Below are 22,257 nucleotides of genomic sequence, written 5' to 3'. Positions count from 1 at the left end.
CAGACTGACAAGTCAAAGAGGGAGGAATATAGTCATACTCACCCCATAAATAGAGAAGGAACATGGTAATATTGTCATGCTAAGTGTGAATCAAAATAATTTCAAATCACAATATTTAAATATTTCATACAAACCATAATTCACATTTTATCTTAAAATTTCCATTTACAAAGTAGGTAACACAATAATTTCCAAATAAAATTCCCAAAACCAAAACAATAAAAAAATTATTCATAACTTATTTCTCCAAATAAATTTTCTAGTAAAAGCAGTAAATATAAAAAGTATTGTGCACAGATCTCTGATAAATGCCTCTTGGCCCTGACTCAGTGTTCCTTATGCTTCTCAATATCCTTTTCAACTGAAACACACAATTTAAAGTGTTTCAGTACTCAATGAATTTGTTTCTAACAATAAAATCCAATATTTAAATTTTCTTAGTACTATTCCCTTTAATTCATTTCATTAGTCAACCTATAATGTTGACCCTTGATGCACTCTAATTGAGTCAATTCTAATGTTACTAATATGTCACATTTTATAGCCCTTTAGTGTTGGCATATGTTACCAATTTCATTTCCAAGTGTATTGCATTTTATTGCAATTTACCGGATTTCAGAGTACTATTTTGACCTAGCCGGACGACCTAGTTTCCTCAGTTTTTGAGTTTCGGTCCAAACTAAAAACTTGTAAGTCTATGTCTTATTGCACGCGAGGCAAAATTTCAGGTTATTCTGAGTTATATAGACCAAGATACGGTCAATTTACCAATGCTGGATAGAATGCACTAAAATGGTAGGCTTAGGTCATTTTTAGGTCACTTTTGGTTCGGCCAGTTTTGGTACCTGAATTTGTGCAAGCTATTTGGCTTGGTTCTAGCCATTTCTGGGCTTTGGTGTCTTCATAACAATTGTAGATCTATGTCTAACTATTCATGGTAAAACTTTCAGGTCAATTGGACCTGTTTTGAGTGAGTTATGGTCATGCTAATGACTACTGTTCATATGGTCAAAAATTCTGGCCTGCACTTACCTATTCCGGATTTGGTCAATTCTCATGTCACTTTGTGGACAGAATTTAGGCAAGCTTCCTTCATGAAAGTTGACAATTTTTGTGCCTAGTTTCTCCTCCAATTGGTCTCATACCAATTGGAGTCACACACTTAAGGTTCTAAGCTAAAGTGTACACTGTCCTGTTACACATTATTCAACACTTACCAATTACACATTCAATACTTAACAAGTTTACCTTTGATGCCAATTCTGATTTGGTACCATAACATTAACACACTTTACATCACATTTTAGTCATTTTGGGCAGCTTGTAACCACTCTCAACATACACATTATAACTCAGAATTTTCAAAGTCCAATTACAACAATTTAACCACATGAACATACCTCATTTACATGTCCAAATCCAAACAATTATTCACATACACATGCTGCCACCATAAGCAACATAATTCAACAACCCATACCATGAAACAACACATTTCTAACCACACTTTAAAGTTGCTGAATTACCCCATTGAACATATCTCCTTAAAATTGCTTTCAAGCTTTCAAAACCAAGTGCACCATTACACATACTCTTAATATACATTGTCTAAATCATTTCTATACACATAAACACTTACATCAACATCTTAAACAACCATTTACAAGTGAAAACAAGCTACACATGGTGAGTTCCCATGGCTGCCGAAATGGTGTACTACCATTAAAACATCAAACTTCAAAACTTCTTCCACAAAACCACTCACCACAACATCCACTCAAAGTTTAATGAAACAAGAATAGAGAATACTCACTTACCACTTTTGAAGCTTGACCAAAACCTCACCAAACCTCCTTAAAATTGCTACCAAAATCTTCCTTGCAAGGTAAGGATTAAATTTAAAGAAGGGACTTAGTGGAAAGGATGGTTCAAAATGGGTTGCATGGAGCTTCCTCTCACTCAGCCATGGAGGTTTCTCTCAAGGTACATTCGGCTGGTTGGCTCAAGGTTGAAGAAGATGGAATCTTCTGCCCAAAACTGATTAAAAGTCCACTTTGTTGGTGTTAGTGGAGCACTAAGGTAAGTTAATATTTGTTTAATCAAAGTTTTCACAATTCCCACATTTAACCTCTTTAATTTTACTATTTAAATAATGGACCACCATTTTAATTTTTATGACATTTTCAAAGTTTAATATCATTTATTTTTAATGGAAATTTAGGTTAATAGGCAACTTAGAGTGTCAATTGACCACAATGCCCATATTCGGGTTGCTTTTCGGCTTTTTCGGTAACACTGATTTTTTATCGGTTTCTTGATTTTTCATTTTTTCTTTATACTAATTATTTAATTTTTATTTGACATTTCTAATATCATTTATTTTTCAATAGATTTTTATTTAAGTCACAAAAATATTTTCTAGGGTTTCCCGTGGTCCAAGGTCAGTCAACGGCCCACGCCGTAACTTCCCGGTGAGATTACCCACTGGTACGGTTTTGTTCGTTTAGCTTAGTTCCATTTTCTCTCTTTTATTTTTCTTTTATTTTTTTTTCTTGTATTTTCCACTATTGTATTTCACTACCTTATATCTCCACACTAATATTTAAATATAATTCCAAGAATCCTAGCTATCCGGACAGACACTATCGCCAGAACAGTAGAACGCACTACCGAACATAGGGGTGTTATAATTCTCCCCCCCTTAAAATAAATTTCGTCCATGAAATTTTACCCAATAGCCGTCTTACATTATTTACACATTTATTTTCTCCTTTCTATATGATCGTCTCTTCTTTCCTCTGAATTTGTGTAAAACTTTTAACAATTTAATATAACATTTCTTTGTTATATCTAAATCAACTGTTCAAAATTTTACTTCCATAACTCTTTTTATCTATTAATATTCTATAACTTACTTCCTTTTGTACTAAACTATAACCTTTCGATATTCTAACTTTTGAGTTATAAATCCCTAAGTAGGATTTCCAAACTCATTTCCAACAATAAAATTTGTCCTGGCATAACTATACCAATATAGATGCCGTTGCCAACTATTCTCATTTTGGTGTACTATCGAGTAGTACGCAGCTCTACACAATAATCTCAAGTTAGTACTGTAATCTGTAGCTTACAGTATATGTTAGTAGTATGCCCTAGCACATATCATTTAGTATGTATCTTGTACATATTTTTATTAATAAAAGGCATTTCCACTTTTCTGTTTATATAATATATTTATGTGTAATAGAAAAGGTCAATTGATATTTTGTTAGAAATTCTATTCTTAAGTTGTTAAGAATATGAGTGACAATATTTCTAGTACAAAGTATCATAAATAGGTTCACAATCGAGGATACTTCATAATAAGGACATGACTTATCCAGAAAGATTGTATTCATGTTTGTTACCAAGTTATTTATATGAGATACAAATAAGATTGAATGGTGAGTCTCATGCCATATAGCAAACATGATAGGTACTTATAAATGATAAGTAGGCAGAACCTGTGATACTTATGACAAGCACATGGAGTTTACTCTTGTCAATATTTTGTCATAAATCATATCAGTGCATATAATCTTTAGACCTGAGATAGCACAGTTGCCTTGTATATAGGTAGTTTGAGTTTGATACTGCTTTCATACTTGTACTGTGTATGGGTATATGGGCATGTGTTGGCTCCTACTAGTTATACATGGAGGTCGGTGTTGATCAAGATGGAATCTGTTCTTCTAAGTAAATAGAGATAAAATCCTATGCTCATTTAATTGTTCTTGATGTTTTAAGTTTCTGGCTAGGACAGATAGATTTATTCAGAAAAGAGTTTCTGATGAGAAAATCTTTTTAATCAAGAATTGGAGTTAAAAGAGAACATAATATTCATAGCAAATGAAGTTTGACATAAACCATGACCCCAGCTTGAGTTGGGATTTTGTAACAGACAGATTCCAGTGCATGGTAACATATGATTATAGGTTCATTTAAGGTAAACCTTATTACTAATTGGGTGGCCATGGCATGCTATGCTAGGTGTTAACCATGGTCTATGAGGTTCATCAAATGATTTAGAGAAATCATTTATGGTAAGAAAGAGTTTTGATGATATTAAGAGTTGATATCATGTCTCATTGCCAATTAGTGTGAGCTTAGTAAGTCACACACATACACAAGTTATCATCTATTTAAATATGATTTAATTAATTAATTAAAGAGTTTAATTGATTAATTAAATAGGTTTGGTTTGCAATTAAATTGCAAAGTCCCTAGCATAACTTGAAACCAAATCTAGATTATTGGATGTATAGTATAAGTTAAATTTATATTTAAAGTGTTTAAATATGAATTTAATTAATGAGAAATTAATTAATAGAGATTAATTAATTAATTTATATTTGATATAAATTAGAAGAATAAAAATAATTATTTTGGGTTAAGAACTCAAAATTAAGACACAGGGGCATTTTGGTCATTTCACAGTGTGACACATGGCACCATGAGATGGTGACACATGGGATTACACATAAGCTTGACAAATGTTTTTTAATCATGTAAGATGATTAAAATCAAGATTAAATATAGGTTTAACACTTGGCACAATGTGATTGGGTCACTTAAACCTAGAGCTAATCAAAGGGTGACATGTGGCAAGGGTTTAATGTGTTAAGCTAGCTATATAAGTGTTGTTATGAAAAAGAAAAACAACCAGCAGCCACTCCTCTCCTTTGTCACGCCATTTTGAGGTTCTCCATCTATTCTTCTTCATCTCTCATCAATTCAAAGAGATTAGCCATCAATCTCTTGAATTAAGAACACTAGAAATTGTTTCTAGTGTCCTGTTTACATCTCTAATCTCTTAAAAGGCAGAACTTGAATTTCTAATTAATAGAAAAAGCTTTAGAAGCTGTTCAAGGGCTGCCATAGGTGTTCTTGGTGTGGACAAGCTAGAGGGACAACATCTGGTGTCCTGAAGACGAATCTCAAAGGCACAGACACGCTGCAGTGCATCAAGAGGTTAGTGTAATCGTTCTTGATTTAATCTAGGGTTCTAAAATTAATCTGATTAATTTAAAAATCTTAAATGGCAAATACAGATCCAAAAACATATTAAAAGAGTTTTAATATGTTGTTTATCATTGAAATCAAATAGATAAAAATAAATCTTGTATGATGCATGTGACCCTAGGTAAAAATTTTTGAATTCAATGGTATAAACTTGTGTTTTTCACGCTTCCGTTCCTTCAATTGGTATCAGAGCCACTATATTTTCCATTTAGATTGTTGATTATATGATTTAATTGTGTGTTTGATCATAAGATGATTTATCCATTGCTGTTTGCAATGGATATGTGGCGGCATGCTTGAAGAACACCATCAATGGTGCGCATGGTTTGGCTTCATGGGTGCTGCAAAGGTTTGGCTTTTTAATTTGCAATTGTTGTATGGTCTAAAAGCTCATCCTATGTCTAATTAAATTTTTTAATTAGAATTAAATTTTGATTCAAATCAGAATTTTAAAAAATTGTTTGAATGTGATTCAAATCTGAATTTTAAAAGTTGTTTGAATGTGATTCAAATTTGAATTTTTAAAGTTGTTTGAATCATATTTAAATCTGATTTTTTAAAATTGATTGAATAAAATTCAGATCTGATTTTTTAAAAAATGTTTGAATGTGATTCAAATCTGATTTTTTAAAAAATGTTTGAATGTGATTCAAATCTGAATTTTTAAAGTTGTTTAAATGTGATTTAAATCTGAATTTTTAAATTTGTTTGAATGAGATTCAAATCTAAATTTTTAAATTTATTTGAATCATATTCAAATCTGGATTTTTAAGTTGAATATGAGATATTCAATTTAATTTAAGTATGTATGTTTTATTTAATTGTTAAATAGTGATATGCATGATGGATGATCATGGACTATAAAAGACCAATGTGATTGGATTTATTTCTTTTATGTTTCTTTGGGATTGTAAATTAATTAATTTATTTTAATTTATTTTGGGCATGTATTATTAAGTTTGTAATAATTTTTGGGTTGCAATTTCATTTATTTAAATTCTTGTAAATTCGCCTTGGTAAGCCAAGGATTACTATGTAATATTGGATTGCAAGAAGTTCAAGGAGGTCAAGAGCATTGGTGGGACCAGTGGGAGGAATTCAAGATCAAGTGTTGATTATGTACTCCTTCAGCAACTCTTGTAAAATGAATGAATGAAATGCACCTAGGAATGCCCTGATTCAATTCTTAGTGGCTCAGAATTGAATCCCTTAGAAAGTCCATGATCATACCATATTTAGTGCTTATCCATGAATGTATGAGATGTATGGGAATGTATGCAATTATATGATATATGCATGCTAAATGGATAATGTGCAAAGTGAGACCTTAATAGTAATTAGGATGACTATAAAATCTTCCAAACAAATGATTAAGTTGGAAATGCTATAATTAAAGTAATTATAATATAGGCCCTCCATTGGGGCAATTATTTTAAGAAATTTTAAATAGTTGCATAAGATGCAATTAATTTAAGAGATTTTCTTAAGAATAATTGTTAAGCATGAGATGTTGTAAATATGTAAATGGTTTGGTGGCCAATATTGGATGTACCTGAGGACATTAAAATTATTTGCATAATTACTGGCTCAATGGGATCAACTTAACTAATGCAAGATAAGTCAATAATGGATGTACCTGAGATTTTAAGCATTAGGGGCTAGGTAAAGGATTGAACCTCACATGAGATGTGATGGACAAGGAGTTGCTCACTTATAGTTTATTGTAATTCCAATAACGGATGTACCTGAGGATGATCAATAGGATTATAAGAATTCAATCACCCACTAGAAATCCATCGAATTAGGATTTTCGTTTTCTACTTTGGAAGTGTAGGATTCGCTAAGTTAGTGGGAGGACCAATTTGATTAAAAGACCATAATCATTTTAGTTAATTACTTGATATATTTATTAATTAATCTGGTTATTTTCTGCAATTAATTTTTTGATAATAATGAGCACAGAAAAACCACCACCATCCAATATCCTTGCAAGCATACTTGATCACAATAGGTTGACAGGACCTAATCTTTCTGATTGGCTAAGAAATTTGAAACTTATCCTGAACCTTGAAACATATCCTATATGTTCTAGATTCAAATGTTCCTGGTCCCTTACCTCCAGAGGCCACTCAAGAGGAACATGAAACTTTGGACAAGTGGAAGGAGCATGAAATGAGAGCTAAGTGTTACATGCTTACTTTCATGAGTAAAGAGTTATAGAAGCAGCATGAGAACATGCAGAGTGAGAGTGAGATCCTCCTTCACCTACAAGAGTTGTATGGTAAGCACAGTAGGAATGCTAGGTATGAGATATTTAGGCAGCTGTTTCGCATGAAGATGTCTGAGGGACAGAATGTTGGGGATCATGTCCACAAGATAATTCGACTGATTGAGAAGTTGGAACATCTTGACTTCAATATGGATTTCCAACTATAGATGGATTTGATCCTTCAGTCCCTTACTGAGTCTTTTGGGAATTTTGTGACAAATTTCCATATGACTAAACAGGAATGCACCTTAGCTGGTTTACTCAACATGCTGGTTATTGCCCAAAAGAATATGCCGGGCAATAAAGGAAAAGAGGTAGCTTTGATTGCATCTTCTTCTACTGGACAGTCCAACAAGAAGAAGGGCAATAAGAAAAAGAAACCTCAAATTCCTAGTCCTTCCAAGAAGATAGCCAAACAGAAAAACAAAGATCAAAGTTGACAAAGGTAAAGGAAAGTGTTTCACTATCAGCAGGAAAGTGTTTCACTATCAGCAGGAAAGTGTTTCCACTGCCAGTAGGAAAGTGTTTCCACTGTCCAGAGTATAGCAATCTAAAAGAATACAATGCCATGATGAAAATCAACTGAAAATTCAAAATATATTTGGCACTTAAGATTAGGTCATGTTGCAGAAGATAGGATTGCAAATTAGAGAAAATGGGGATTTTATCCTCATTGGGCTTTAAGCCTACTCCAACTTGTGAATCTTGCCTTCAGGGAAAAATGACTAGATCACCCTTTGTTGGACAAGGGCTAAGGGCTAAAAAATTTTTGGAGCTAATACATAGTGATGTATGTGATCCATTTAAGGAAATGGTTAAAGGTGATTTTCATTACTTTATTACCTTTACTGATGATAAATCAAGGTTTGGGTATTTGTATTTGATGAAACACAAACATAAATCCTTTGAAAGTTCAAAGAATTTAAATTTGAAGTAGAAAATCAAACAAGAAAGAGTATTAAAGCTCTTCAATCAGATCGTGGAGGAGAATATTTGAGTACTGAATTTGATGAATACTTGAGAGAGCATGGCATTGTTTCCAAATGACTCCTCCAGGAACACCACAGTTGAATGGTGTATTTGAAAGGAGAAATCGCACCTTATTGGATATGGTACGTAGTATGATGAGCTATATTGATATGCCAATCTCCTTTTGGGGATTTGCATTTGAATCAGCTTTGTATATTCTGAATAGGATTCCATCAAAATCAGTTTCTTCCACACCTTATGAGATATGGCATAGAAGAAAACCAAGTCTTAAGCATGTTAAGGTTTGGGGTTGTCCAGCTTATATCAAAAAGCTGAACACTAATAAATTGGAAACCATATCAGAAAAGGGTCGATTTGTTGGATATCCAAAAGATAGTTTTGGATATTATTTTTATTTGCCTACATCACAAAAGGTTGTGGTGAATAGAGATGCCACATTTCTTGAACAACAGTTTATCCAAGAAGGAGGCAAAGGAAGGCAAATAGAGTTGGAATTAGAGAATTCCGACCAATCAACAGATCAGATGGATATAGATCCATCTAGTCAATCTATACCCATTGATAAAACATCTACAGCTGTTCCTCGTAGAACAACTAGGTTATCTCACCCACCAGTGAGATATGGTTTCCTTCATGAAGAAGAATAAGAGTTGTCTACTCATGAAGAAGTAGATCATGGAGATGATCCACTTACCTATGAAGAAGCTATATCAGATAAAGATTCTTCAAAATGGATTGATGCTATGAAATCTGAAATTGATTCCATGTATAAGAATCAAGTTTGGGATCTTGTTGACCCACCTGAAGGTATTGTACCTATAGGGAACAAATGGGTTTGCCAGAAGAAAATTGGTTCTGATGGAAAGGTATAGACCTATAAGGCAAGGCTAGTAGCGAAAGGGTTTCGCCAAAGGCAAGGAATTGACTATGAGGAGACTTTCTCGCCTGTTGCTATGCTTAAATCAATTAGGATTCTATTAGCAATAGCTGCATACTATGATTATGAGATTTGGCAGATGGATGTCAAAACAACTTTTCTCAATGGATACATTGCAGAAAATATTTTCATGGAACAACCTAGGGGTTTTGAATCCCAAGATGGTTCCAAGGTATGTAAGCTAAAGTGATCCATTTATGGGTTGAAGCAAGCTTCGAGGAGTTGAAACATCCGTTTTGATGAAGCTATTAAATCCTTTGGTTTTATCAAAAATGAGGATGAGCCATGTGTATAGAAGAAGGTTAGTGACAGTGCTATCACTTTCCTTATCTTATATGTGGATGACATACTGTTGATGGGTAATGACACAGGTATGTTAACAACTGTAAAGGTATGGTTGTCAAATACATTCTTCATGAAAGACTTAGGGGAGGCAACTTATATTCTTGGGATTTGCATCTATAGAGATAGAGTGAAAAGAATAATTGGTTTATCCCAAAGTCTATACTTGGAAAAGGTGTTAAAGAGGTTTAACATGCTTGATTCTAAGAGAGGATTGTTACCAGTGAGACATGGTATCCATCTTTCTAAAGAGATGTCTCCAAAGAAACCTGAAGAAAGAGATAAGATGGCCAGGATTCCATATGCTTCGACTATTAGAAGTTTAATGTATGTAATGTTGTGTACTAGGCCGGATATCGCATATGCTGTTAGTTTGACTAGCAAGTATCAATCCAATCCAGGTTTGGAACACTGGATAGCTGTCAAGAATATCCTTAAGTACTTGAGAAGAACTAAGGATTTATTCTTTATCTATGGAGATGGAGATTTGCAATTGGATAGTTATGCTGATTCTGATTTCCAATCAGATATCGATGATAGAAAGTCTACCTCTGGATATGTGTTTATTTGTAATGGAGGTACAGTCAGTTGGAAGAGTTCTAAACAGAGCACGACTGCAGATTCCACTACCGAGGCTGAGTATATTGCTGCATCAGATGCTGCAAAGGAAGCTGTTTGGATAAAGAAGTTTGTGACAGAACTTGTAGTAATTCCTTCCATTGAGCCAACAGTTCCACTACACTGTGACAATAATGCAGCAGTCATACAGGCTAAGGAACCAAGGTCTCACAAAAAATCCAAACACATAGAAAGGCGCTACCACATTATCAGACAAATAGTTGGGCAAGGCGATGTAGCCATGCAGAAAATAGCATCAGCTGAAAATCCAGCTGATCCATTCACTAAGCCTATGTCGCAGACTCAGCTAGACCGTCGTCATGAGAAGATGGGTCTAAGATATTGTAATGGATGACTCTAGTGCTCGTGGGAGATTGTTAGTAGTATGCCCTATAGCATATCATTTAGTATGTATCTTATACATATTTTTATTAATAAAAGACATTTCCACTTTTCTGTTTATATAATATATTTATGTGTAATAGAAAAGGTCCATTGATATTTTGCTAGAAATTCTAAAGTTGTTAAGAATATGAGTGACAATATTTCTAGTACAAAGTATCATAAATAGGTTCACAATCGAGGATACTTCATAATAAGGACATGACTTATCCAGAAAGATTGTATTCATGTTTGTTACCAAGTTATTTATATGAGATATAAATAAGATGGAATGGTGAGTCTCATGCCATATAGCAAACATGATAGGCACTTATAAATGATAAGTAGGCAGAACCTGTGATACTTATGACAAGCACATGGAGTTTACTCTTATCAATATTTTGTCATAAATCATATCAGTGCATATAATCTTTAGACTTGAGATAGCACAGTTATCTTGTATATAGGTAGTTTGAGTTTTATACTGCTTTCATACTTGTACTGTGTATGGGTATATGGGCATGTGTTGGCTCCTACTAGCTATATATGGAGGTCGGTGTTGATCAAGATGGAATCTGTTCCTCTAAGTAAATAGAGATAAAATCCTATGTTCATTTAATTGTTCTTGATGTTTTATGTTTCTGGCCAGGACAGATAGATTTATTCAGAAAAGAGTTTCTGATGAGAAAATCATTTTAATCAAGAATTGGAGTTAAAAGAGAATATAATATTCATAGCAAATGGAGTTTGACATAAACCATGACTCCAGCTTGAGTTGGGATTTTGTAACAGAGAGATTCCAGTGCATGATAACATATGATTATAGGTTCATTTAAGGTAAACCTTATTACTAATTAGGTGGCCATGGCATGCTATGCTAGGTGTTAACCATGGTCTATGAGGTTCATAAAATGATTTAGAGAAATCATTTATGGTAAGAAAGAGTTCTGATGATATTAAGAGTTGATATCATGTCTCATTGCCAATTAGTGATGAGCCTAGTAATTCATACACATACACAAGTTATCACCTATTTAAATATGATTTAATTAATTAATTAAAGAGTTTAATTAATTAATTAAATAGGTTTGGTTTGCAATTAAATTGCAAAGTCCCTAGCATGACTTGAAACCAAATCTAGATTATTGGATGTATAGTATAAGTTAAATTTATATTTAAAGTGTTTAAATATGAATTTAATTAATGAGAAATTAATTAATAGAGATTAATTAATTAATTTATATTTGATATAAATTATAAGAAGAAAAATAATTATTTTGGGTTAAGAACTCAAAATTAAGACACAAGGACATTTTGGTCATTTCACAGTGTGACACGTGGCACCATGAGATGGTGACACATGGGATTACACATAAGCTTGCCAAATGTTTTTTAATCATGTAAGATGATTAAAATCAAGATTAAATATAGGTTTGACACTTGGCACAATGTGATTGGGTCACTTAAACCTAGAGCTAATCAAAGGGTGACATGTGGCAAGGGTTTAATGTGTTAACCTAGCTATATAAGTGTTGTTATGAAAAATAAAAACAACCAGCAGCCACTCCTCTCCTTTGTCATGCCATTTTGAGGTTCTCCATCTATTCTTCTTCATCTCTCATCAATTCAAAGAGATTAGCCATCAATCTCTTAAATTAAGAACACTAGAAATTGTTTCTAGTGTCCTGTTTACATCTCTAATCTCTTAAAAGGCATAACTTGAATTTCTAATTAATAGAAAAAGCTTTAGAAGCTATTCAAGGGCTGCCATAGGTGTTCTTAGTGTGGACAAGCTAGAGGGACAACATCTGGTGTCCTGAAGACGAATCTCAAAGGCACAGACACGTTGCAGTGCATCAAGAGGTTAGTGTAATCGTTCTTGATTTAATCTAGGGTTCTAAAATTAATCTGATTAATTTAAAAATCTTAAATGACAAATACAGATCCAAAAACATATTAAAAGATTTTTAATATGTTGTTTATCATTGAAATCAAATAGATAAAAATAAATCTTGCATGATACATGTGACCCTAGATGAAAATTTTTTAATTCAATGGTATAAACTTGTGTTTTTCACGCTTCCGTTCCTTCAGTATAAGCATCAAGAATATTGCATAGTTACTATGATACATTCCAATAGAGCAAACTTTCCTATCTTTTATCCTTTTCGAATTCACTAATATCCGAAACTTATTCTGATTACAATATCCACTGACAATTACTAACTGTAACATCCTTCCCCTCATCTAGAGCAAGTCTATTACCGCAACTTACGTTTACGTCCTCTTGCCTTACATTAAGTAGGCTTTCCGTTTAGCTTTATAATTTATGGTGTGTTAGAAAATACTTTTCGCTGATAAACTCTTCCAAAACTAATTTCACTTATTATCACATTCCTTATCTTAAAGGACTAATCACTAATACATCAAAATTTGTTCCCATGTAAAGGATTAACAACAGAACATATAGTTCTAACACTAACATACAACTAAGTAGTGCTGGGATCAAACAATAATTTTTTTTTTATTAAGAACTTACCAGTAGCTACATTCGAAGTTTCTGTTCTTTCTCCTTAGCGTATAGTGGACTCTCTAACTAATGAGCTACTATGTTCGGGTTGATTTACTATGTTATAGTTGTGAGGAGTACCAACTCTATTTTTATGTCGACCTCTACTAACTGTCTGTGAACTTTGGAGAGTAGATCGAGGTGCTCTAGTACAATCTCTAACAAAGTATCCTAACTTTCCACAATTGTAGCAGGCTCCAAAGGCCTTACAATAAATAGCTCCATGTAGCTTACTACAAACATGGCAGAAACGGGCATAATAGGAACTTCTGGTTGTTCGACGACTAGATCTTGGTGTTCTCTGCCCTGATGATCCACCTCTGTTATATCCCTGAGCTCGGGGTTCCTCAAATTCTTTTCTCTTCCCTAAATTACTGTTTAAGCTCTGACCCATAGGTTTCTCCCTCTTCTCTATTTCATGTTGCCCTTATGGGGGTTGGGTCTATACTTGAGCTTGAGCTGACAGAGTATCAGCCATTTGTTGAAAGAAAGTGGCCATTGGCTGAGCCATTTGTGCAGTAATTTGTACCAGTAAAATTGGTACAGTTGGGCCTTCGACACTTTGTGGAGCTAGGGCCTCAACTTGTATTTCTGCTATCACAGATTATTCTATTGTCTCATTTTTCTCTTCCATATCTTTTCACAGGATTTTCTATTTCCTATACAACCAACACAAGGAGATTTCCTCCTGTTAGTGCATATTTATAATGTAATGTACTGTATGTATCAAACAATGACATTGAGCAGTTGTACTATGAAGAAAGAATATTCAAATTACAGGTCAAAACAGAATTTAAAAACTAGCTCTGATACCACTTAAACATGTCACACCCTACCCCTCCGTAAGGCATGACATGATCCCGTAATGTAGCTAATGAATTACCAAACTTCGTCTATTGATAACCCATTAAATACACTATAAGGGATTTTAAACCTTTTCTTACTTCTTTTTACAGTGGTGAGCACTATTGACAGGTGTTAAAAATTTTCTTTTACTAAAGTGAAACCAAATAACAATTTAACGTATTAATAATTTTTGTAAAATTTTGGCAGGGTGCCATCTGTATTTTGAATAAAATAATTCTTCCAAAAAACCTGTAAAAAGCACTTCCAATATGTCTCTTCAATCCCAAACTCCAAAAATAGTTTAGCACAATAAATTCCTCAACATTATCAATTCAGTTCAACAATCAATTTCCAGTGTTTCCAAAAGATGAGATAAAAGAAATATGTCACAATATTTTTACAAGCCAAAATAATTTACAATTTTAGTTTACAACTGCTCAAGACCAAGTACAATATATACATACAGTGCACATACATTTCAACAAAAACTACACAATATGATATACTCGATATACCCAGCAAAATCTCAAAATGTAGCACAAGCAGCCTACTCTGCTGCTCTGTCCGTCTGTCCTGCAACAGCAATGAAAAAGCTATCGCTGAGTAAAATTTACTCAGTGGTGCACAATAACAATTTAAAATGCGGTATGTAAAACTTTTATTGACAATTTACAATTCAAATAATTCACAATTTTATGTCACGATTTTCAAAGCTCATATAACACAAATTTGTTCAAACAATTGAATAACACAGTGTTGCCAATTAATAACACAACTTAGGTCATGACACAAACTTTTCTGAACATACCGTGTTGTACACCACGACAAGGCATACACAACCCACTAATGGAAATCAATGAGGGAGGTGGCTAGCTAGCTAATGAGAACTCATACATACTCACCTCAGACTGATAAGTCAAAGAGGGAGGAATATAGTCATACTCACCCCATAAATGGAGAAGGAACATTGTCGACACCATATTTTGGCCGATCACCGAAGTCAATGGACTTTGAAAATCGACCCCCAGCCGACATTCTTTGGTCACAAGTGACTAGATCATGAAATAAACTGATCCCACATCTAATCGATTGTTTTAGTTGTCGACACCATATTTTGGCCGATCACCGAAGTCAATGGACTTTAAAAATTGATCCCCAGCCGACATTCATCGATCGCAAGTGACTCGATCATGAAATAAACTGATCCCACATCTAGTCGATTTTTTTAGCTGTCGACACCATATTTTGGCCGATCACCGAAGTCAATGGACTTTGAAAATCGACCCCCAACCGACATTCTTCGGTCACAAGTGACTCGATCATGAAATAAACTGATCCCACATCTAGTCGATTGTTTTCCGATCTCTCGTTAAAGGAGATCAAACCAATATCAGGTCTCCATGCCATCCAGTCTCATTTCTGATCTCTTCTTTACAAATATAGTTGAAAGTCATTTAACTAACACTAAGATTGGGTTCCTCACTTGTATGTCTTAGACATTCCTTAAAACAAAGTTAAGGTTTCAGTCCGACTTAATGGTGATTTTGATCTTAAGAATTCAAATCAAGCCTTTTCAATTTTAATGATCTAAAGTTCTACCCGGTGTTTGGTCTCGGCATAGGCCAAACTCATGCTTAAAATGTTTTTCTGATCTCTTATACTTAGATTAATGATCGCTTTTAAGTTTGATGTTCTAATATGTTTAAACAATCAAGCACTCATACAATTTGGATACTTTCCGATCTCATCAAGAAATTGAACAAAAGGGATTTCATTTCATCTTAAAATAAAAGTTACAAGTCATTCACCTGGAGGGTCACCCCTAGCCTGTTCTCCAGGTACATCGTCATTTCGCTCATTCTCTCTCTCTCTCTCGGTTTCCTCCTCGCTCCCCTCTTTGTCTCTAGGAGCAAGATCCACCATCCAGGAGAAGTCTTCCCCAGGATAACGCCTTTTGAGCTCGGCCAAAAGAACGATGTGTGCATTCACGTAAGCACCAGCTTCCCTCATCACAGCCTCTTCTTCTTTCGCTTTGAGTTCGTCAGAAAGGCGAGCGACATCGGCAGTTCGGAGTGCCCAAGCTTTTCCAAGTTCATGAGCCTGTTCGGCCAACTTATCCTCGTAGGATTTCATCCGACCTTTGATTTTAGCAATATAGTCCTGGGCGGACAAAAGTTGGGCTCGGGCTGAAGCTGCATCCTGGACCGCCTTCAGAATTTCCTACCTCAGAAGATGAGCCTTTTCCATAATTATATGCTGATTTACCAGGCTCTCCACGCTCAGACTCATCGTCTGAGCCAAGAGATCATCAATGCTATCTGGGGTCAGCCTGTTTTCGTCATCCTGGAGGCAGATGGAAGCTCACAGAACTTTGGCCAAGCTCCGATTCCCCCGAATTGATAGGTTCTTCTCTAGAGAATGAATGAGGACCTGGGCACTACGAGAAAGGGTCCTCACAGTAGGTTGGGAAGACCCCCCTTCCGCATTTGAAGGAACAGGTGGAGGTGGTGGTTCTTCTTGTCCATGGGGGGAAGGAGCTACCTTTACTTCTAGGATCGATTGTCCCGAAGGTCGGGACGAGTCTCCGGGCACTTCTCCTGAATCTCACCTTGGCGTTTGTGATGCTGCAGCGATCTTCATTTCTCGTACCTTTCTGGAGACCTCCCTCTTTCGCTTGCCGCTCTCCTTGGATGCATCGCCGCCCGCTATACCTGCATAAAGAAAAGTCAGTGAGTTTGCTAAGGCTCAGAGATCAGAGATATGGAAGGTACCAGGGCCGAGGTCAGAGAGCTGAGGCTCATATTCTTCGTCGGTGATCAGCCGCATCATCCAATACTTCAGTTCAGCCATCACCGCGTCTAAGCAAGAGAACTTCTGGGTGGATGCCTGAGACTTTAACTCTTTCACCACAGTGTCTTCATCCTTATTTAAAGCAATCTTTTTTGGATCAGAGCGACCAGATGTTTTCAACTTCATGGGATGCCCTCAAAGCCATTTCGAACCTTGCTCCTCAAAATGAAGAACCGGTTCTTCCAATTCTTCAATGAAAAAGGGAGATCGATAAAGAGAGAACAATTGGGCTTAGCTTGGAAGAACTAGAACTCATCATCCTTCCTTCGGGCGAGCCTATGTAGCTCGGCAAAGACTTTGGCCATGGGTTTCAGTCCCTTAGCTCGGCAGAGGCCCTGGAAGGCTATTAGAGTCTGCCAGGAGTTCGGATGCACTTGGGCTACCGAGACTTGGTGGAATTTTAAAATGGCCATGTAAAATTCATCCAAGGAAAAACGGAGCCTGGCCTTCAGTTGCTCTTTATCCACCATGATGAGATCGCCCTCATCAAAGAGGTGGTCGGCCCGATGATCGCCATGGCATTTGATCAGTTCAAAGGAGTCGATCCGCAGATTGTACTCTTGGCTTATAGATTGGAGATCAGTTTCTCTCAAGACTAAAGGCAACTCATCAATTGGCAAGTTGTCTCTCCTCAAAGATATCCCTTGCCTCGGTCTGGCAGCCGGGCCAGTTACCAGAATGAGGGCTGTGCTGGTTTGACCATCCGATCTAATTACGTCGCCCTCTTTTGAGGTCCACGAAATGTGAACGGAAGGCAGACTAACAACTCTCTGACCCTCGGCGCCACTCATTTTCAAAGAAACCAAAGAAGTTTAACTAAGAAAAGGATCAAAACCCTTACCGGAATGTGATCGGTGCCGTAAATACTTAAAGAAACAAGAGAATTTTGAAATTGCTAGCAAAGTGCTTAAAGTGACATAGGGGAGCAACTGATTGACCCTCCCCATATTTATACCCGTCTGAGCATTTAATGCTTACGAAGTCCCAAGCGGTGCATCGGTTAGCGGAATCAACCCGCTTTCCTAACACGTCGCGAGAAGTTTCCAGAAACACAATAATAAAATTGAATAAAATGAGATTGGCTAGCTAGGGTTATCGAATTGTGCGAATTTTCTGAGCCACAGATCGGGTAATGACCATTTTGTTAGAGATCAGATTGGATATGCACATCAGAGATCGAAAAAATAACCAATGCAATAATTAAATAATAACCTTCAAATAAAATTTTATTTCATTTCCAAAAGGACAGATTACATCATTTGGGCAATCTCAAGAGATCGGATTACATCTTTAAGAGAACCTTTAAAGGTCTGATTACATCATTTGGGCGATCTCTAAAGATCGGCACTACATCCTACCTAGTAGGGACCTATGTCAAAGCCTAGTCTTGTGGCTGAATCAAAAGATGTGTTTGATCAGAAAGCCAGCCACAGGCGTTGGATAGATGTGCAGCTTAGATGGGGTGACTATGACTCTCATGATGGTGAGTGGAGTCATCGTCGATGTCATCGACCAGAACCGAGCTGCAGTCGGGACGCCTGATGTAGTGAGGAGCCAAATGAACTTCAAGAGGTGGTCATTGACATTAAGATTGAAATTAGCAGTACTCTTGTAACATCCTCACTTTAGCTAGTCCGTACAGTCTATTGTTCTGGTGACCAGTGTCGGTTCGGACAGCTAGAACGTTCGAAAAAATATTTAAACTAAAGTGAGAAACCACAATTAACTCAAATATTGATAAAAAAAATTTAGAAAAAATTTTAGAAATAAAATACAACTAAGTTAAATGAGCCGGTGTCCTAGTGATGGGTAACCTAGTGAGAAGTTGCGGTTCTCACAACTAGGAGCCTTAGACCCGGGGAAAAATTATAAAATAATTTTTGGGACTCTAGAGAAGGGTCATTGAGGTTCTTATGGCATTAGAATGCCAAGGAAATGCTTAGAAAAATTTTTCAATCGGTACAGACAATTTTGGCTCGTTAAGTAAAAAACGGAGGGCATTTTGGTCATTTCATCTTCAGAGATAATTTTTGGCCAACTTGTCCAGTTAGATAAATAATTTATATAACATAAAATATGAATAAATATTGTTAAAAATTTAATTGCAATTAAATAGACAAGAAAAGATGAGAAAATGAAAGAAAATGGACTTATGACATCATAATGTTGTCATTAAGATTCTCCCAACCAACCCAATGTGGACACATGGCATAACTTTATTTCAAAGAGATAAAATGGGCTTAAAAATGAAACAAAATCAGAACCTTCTCTCTTCTTCTTCTCCTTGACTTGACCTATCCACCATAACCACCATTTTCAAGCTTTTTCAAAGCTTGATTTCACTAACTTCTACCCAATAAAACCCTAACCTAGCAACACAAAAAAGTGTTCTTGCATCTTGGTGATTCTTTTGGGAGCAAAAAGAAAAGGAAAACAAGAACTCTAGCAAGTGGGAAATCTCACTCCATAGAGGTTAGTGACCTAACCTTAGTTTTCACCTTAAATTCATGTTAAGGACTATGTATGAGTGCAATTTATAAAGAAAATTTGTTGAATACCATTTGTATGCCAACCCATAATTTTCGGCAGCCATGGTTAGGGCAAGATTGTGATGATTTTAACGAAGTTAAAAGGGCAGTATGGCTGCCTATAATATGCATCTTGTAAGTGAAGTGATGAAATGCAATGATAATGCATGGTTTTGTAATGTTGAGTTAGGGGTGGAAAAATGAGACTTTGACCATGTGATGACGGAAGTAGGTTTTAATGGTCAATTAGTGACCATGTGGTTTGGTTTGAATAAAAAATGAAGTGAATTGTGTAGTGGAATTTGGGATTGGTGTGGCTGCCCTTGGTGACCTGCAGGATTGGATATGAGTCCAGTAGGTTTGGGCAGCAATAACTTGAATTGTAGAGGTTAAATTGGTTCAAAGCCAATTGGACATGAAACTAGACACATAATGGCACAACTTTAGTGAAGAAACCATGCCCAGAAAACCAAACCAAGTGGACCAAAAGTTTGACCTAATCCGGGTGACCTGCATTCTGCCTGGGCAAAATGACTAAATGAATAGTGTTTGGTCATTTGGCCATAACTCAGTGTAGAAAGGTCCAATTGACATGAAAGTTTTCCAGCAACAAGCTGAGATATAGACCAACAACTTTCATGAAGAAACCCAACCAAAATTATGACCAGAACATATTGAAAAAGTGAGTTGCATTCACTGTTCCAAGTACTGTAGATTTGGTTAGTCCAGAAATTCTGGACAAAATTTTAATCCGGCTAGTTGTGGTTTTTAGGCCATAACTTGAGCTACAAAACTCCAAATGGAGTGATTCAAAAAAGGAAATTCAACTAGACAAAATAAGGAACAACTTTCATTTTGATCATTTTGCCAAATTCCCATTGCAAAAATGACCAATGAAATAGTAAAAACAAAGCATGAAAACTGAAAATTCTGCCCAATTAACATTAAGCTTAGAAATGGTATTGGCAACCAATACCAACAAATTTTGAATACAAAATGTGGTATCTTGGGAGTATTAAAACCAATGTACCTATTGTCTATGAAAAAAGTCAACATTTTAGTTGACTAATGAAATGAATAGTAACATTCAAACTTGAAATTCAAAATTTGTGAAATTTAAAAGTGTAATATGCCCTAGTATACCTAACAATATTGGTTTGGATAGCTTAGTATGCCAATAGGGTTCTATTAGCAGTACTGCATATGGCTTCATGCCATTCTGTGTTTCATGGCTTCCCATGCCATTCTGTGACATAATAGCCTTTGGCTATGTTATTTGAGTTGTTATACTCGGGTTGTAACCCTGATGATTATTACAGCTTATTAGCTGTTCTGTTGCACACCGGGAGACACAATGTGACCAATGGTGTGATGGTCCGAGGTACTTAGTACCCAGTGCCAGTTTACCCGTTTATCTAGTGCAGTCGACTAGTATGGGTTACTCGGGCAATGATAATGAATCTTACCAAACTTTAATCGAATAATACTGTAATAAACATCAGAAATTAAGTCTACCCAAAAATGTAAACATACATTATGCATACTTATTTTTATTTTATTTTATTTTATATTGTCACCACTAAGCAGAATTGCTTAGCGCGTCGCTTTTGCCACGCCCAGGTACTGAAGACCTAGCTGGGGAGCCCAGCAGACATCAGACAGGGTGAGCATTCAGAGCTGCATCTGGAGTCCAGAGTTACCTCACCTCTGTAGTGCATATGGTAGGACATTAGGATTTTGTAACACCCTCTCGGTAACAACTCCGTACATTCTACTGTTCCGGTGACCAGTGTTGGTCCGGACAGCTAGAACAATCGGAAAAATATTTAAACTAAAGTTAGGAACCATAATTAACTCAAATATTAATAAGAAAAATTTAGAAAAAATTTTAAAAATAAAATACAACCAAGTTAAATGAGCCGGTGCCCTAGCGATGGGTAACCTAGTGAGAAGTTGCGGTTCTCGCAACTAGGAGCCCTAGACCCGGGTAAAAATTCATAAAATAATTTTTGGGACTCCAGAGAAGGGTCATTGAGGTTCCTATGGCATTAGAATGCTAAGAAAATATTTAGAAAAATTTTTCAATCGGTACAGACAATTTTGACTCGTTAAGCCAAACGGAGGGCATTTTGGTCATTTCGCCTTCAGAGGTGATTTTTGGCCGACTTGTCCAGTTAAGTAAATAATTATTATGAAATAAAATATGAATAAACATTACTAAAAATTAAATTGAAAATGAGTAGTGATGAAAAGAAAAGAAAAAATCAAAATAAAGCAAATTATGACATATGATGATGTCATTTAAAAAGCTACCACCAATCACATTTAAACAAACATTTAACTAACTAATAAAAAGAGATAAATATGACCAAAACAATTAAAAAAAAAAAAAACTAGCTACCTTCTTCCTCCCAAACCAGCCAAAACCCATGCCTAGCCAAACCTCCATTGATTTTGCAACCAAAGCTTCATTTCTCCCTTTGTTTCACTACTAAACCCTAAACCCCTTTCATTAAAACTTGTCCACTCATCTTGGGAAAGTGTTTGGCAGCCTAGAAGAGGAAAGAAAGTGAAGTTTGAGCTTAGAAAATTCTGCCCTACAAGAGGTTAGTGCACATATATACCTTAAACTCTTTATTTCCATGATTAGAGACTTAAATTAAGTAAGAAATTGTAACTTAAATGAATAAAAATTTTGTGTATGTCCACCATGAATTTCGGCAGCCCTAAGGAAGGGATAGGGTTGATTGTTTTGATGGATTTAAAGTGGACTAGAGATCATGTTTAAAGCATGTATGTATGTGGTTAGTGAATGAGTTAGTAAATTAAGGCATCTCGTGTGAATCATAATGGGAAGCTAGGGTTT

Source organism: Hevea brasiliensis, chromosome 2, assembly GCF_030052815.1.
Source record: "Hevea brasiliensis isolate MT/VB/25A 57/8 chromosome 2, ASM3005281v1, whole genome shotgun sequence".
NCBI lineage: Eukaryota > Viridiplantae > Streptophyta > Magnoliopsida > Malpighiales > Euphorbiaceae > Hevea > Hevea brasiliensis.
Note: the sequence above shows the minus strand (reverse complement) of the source record.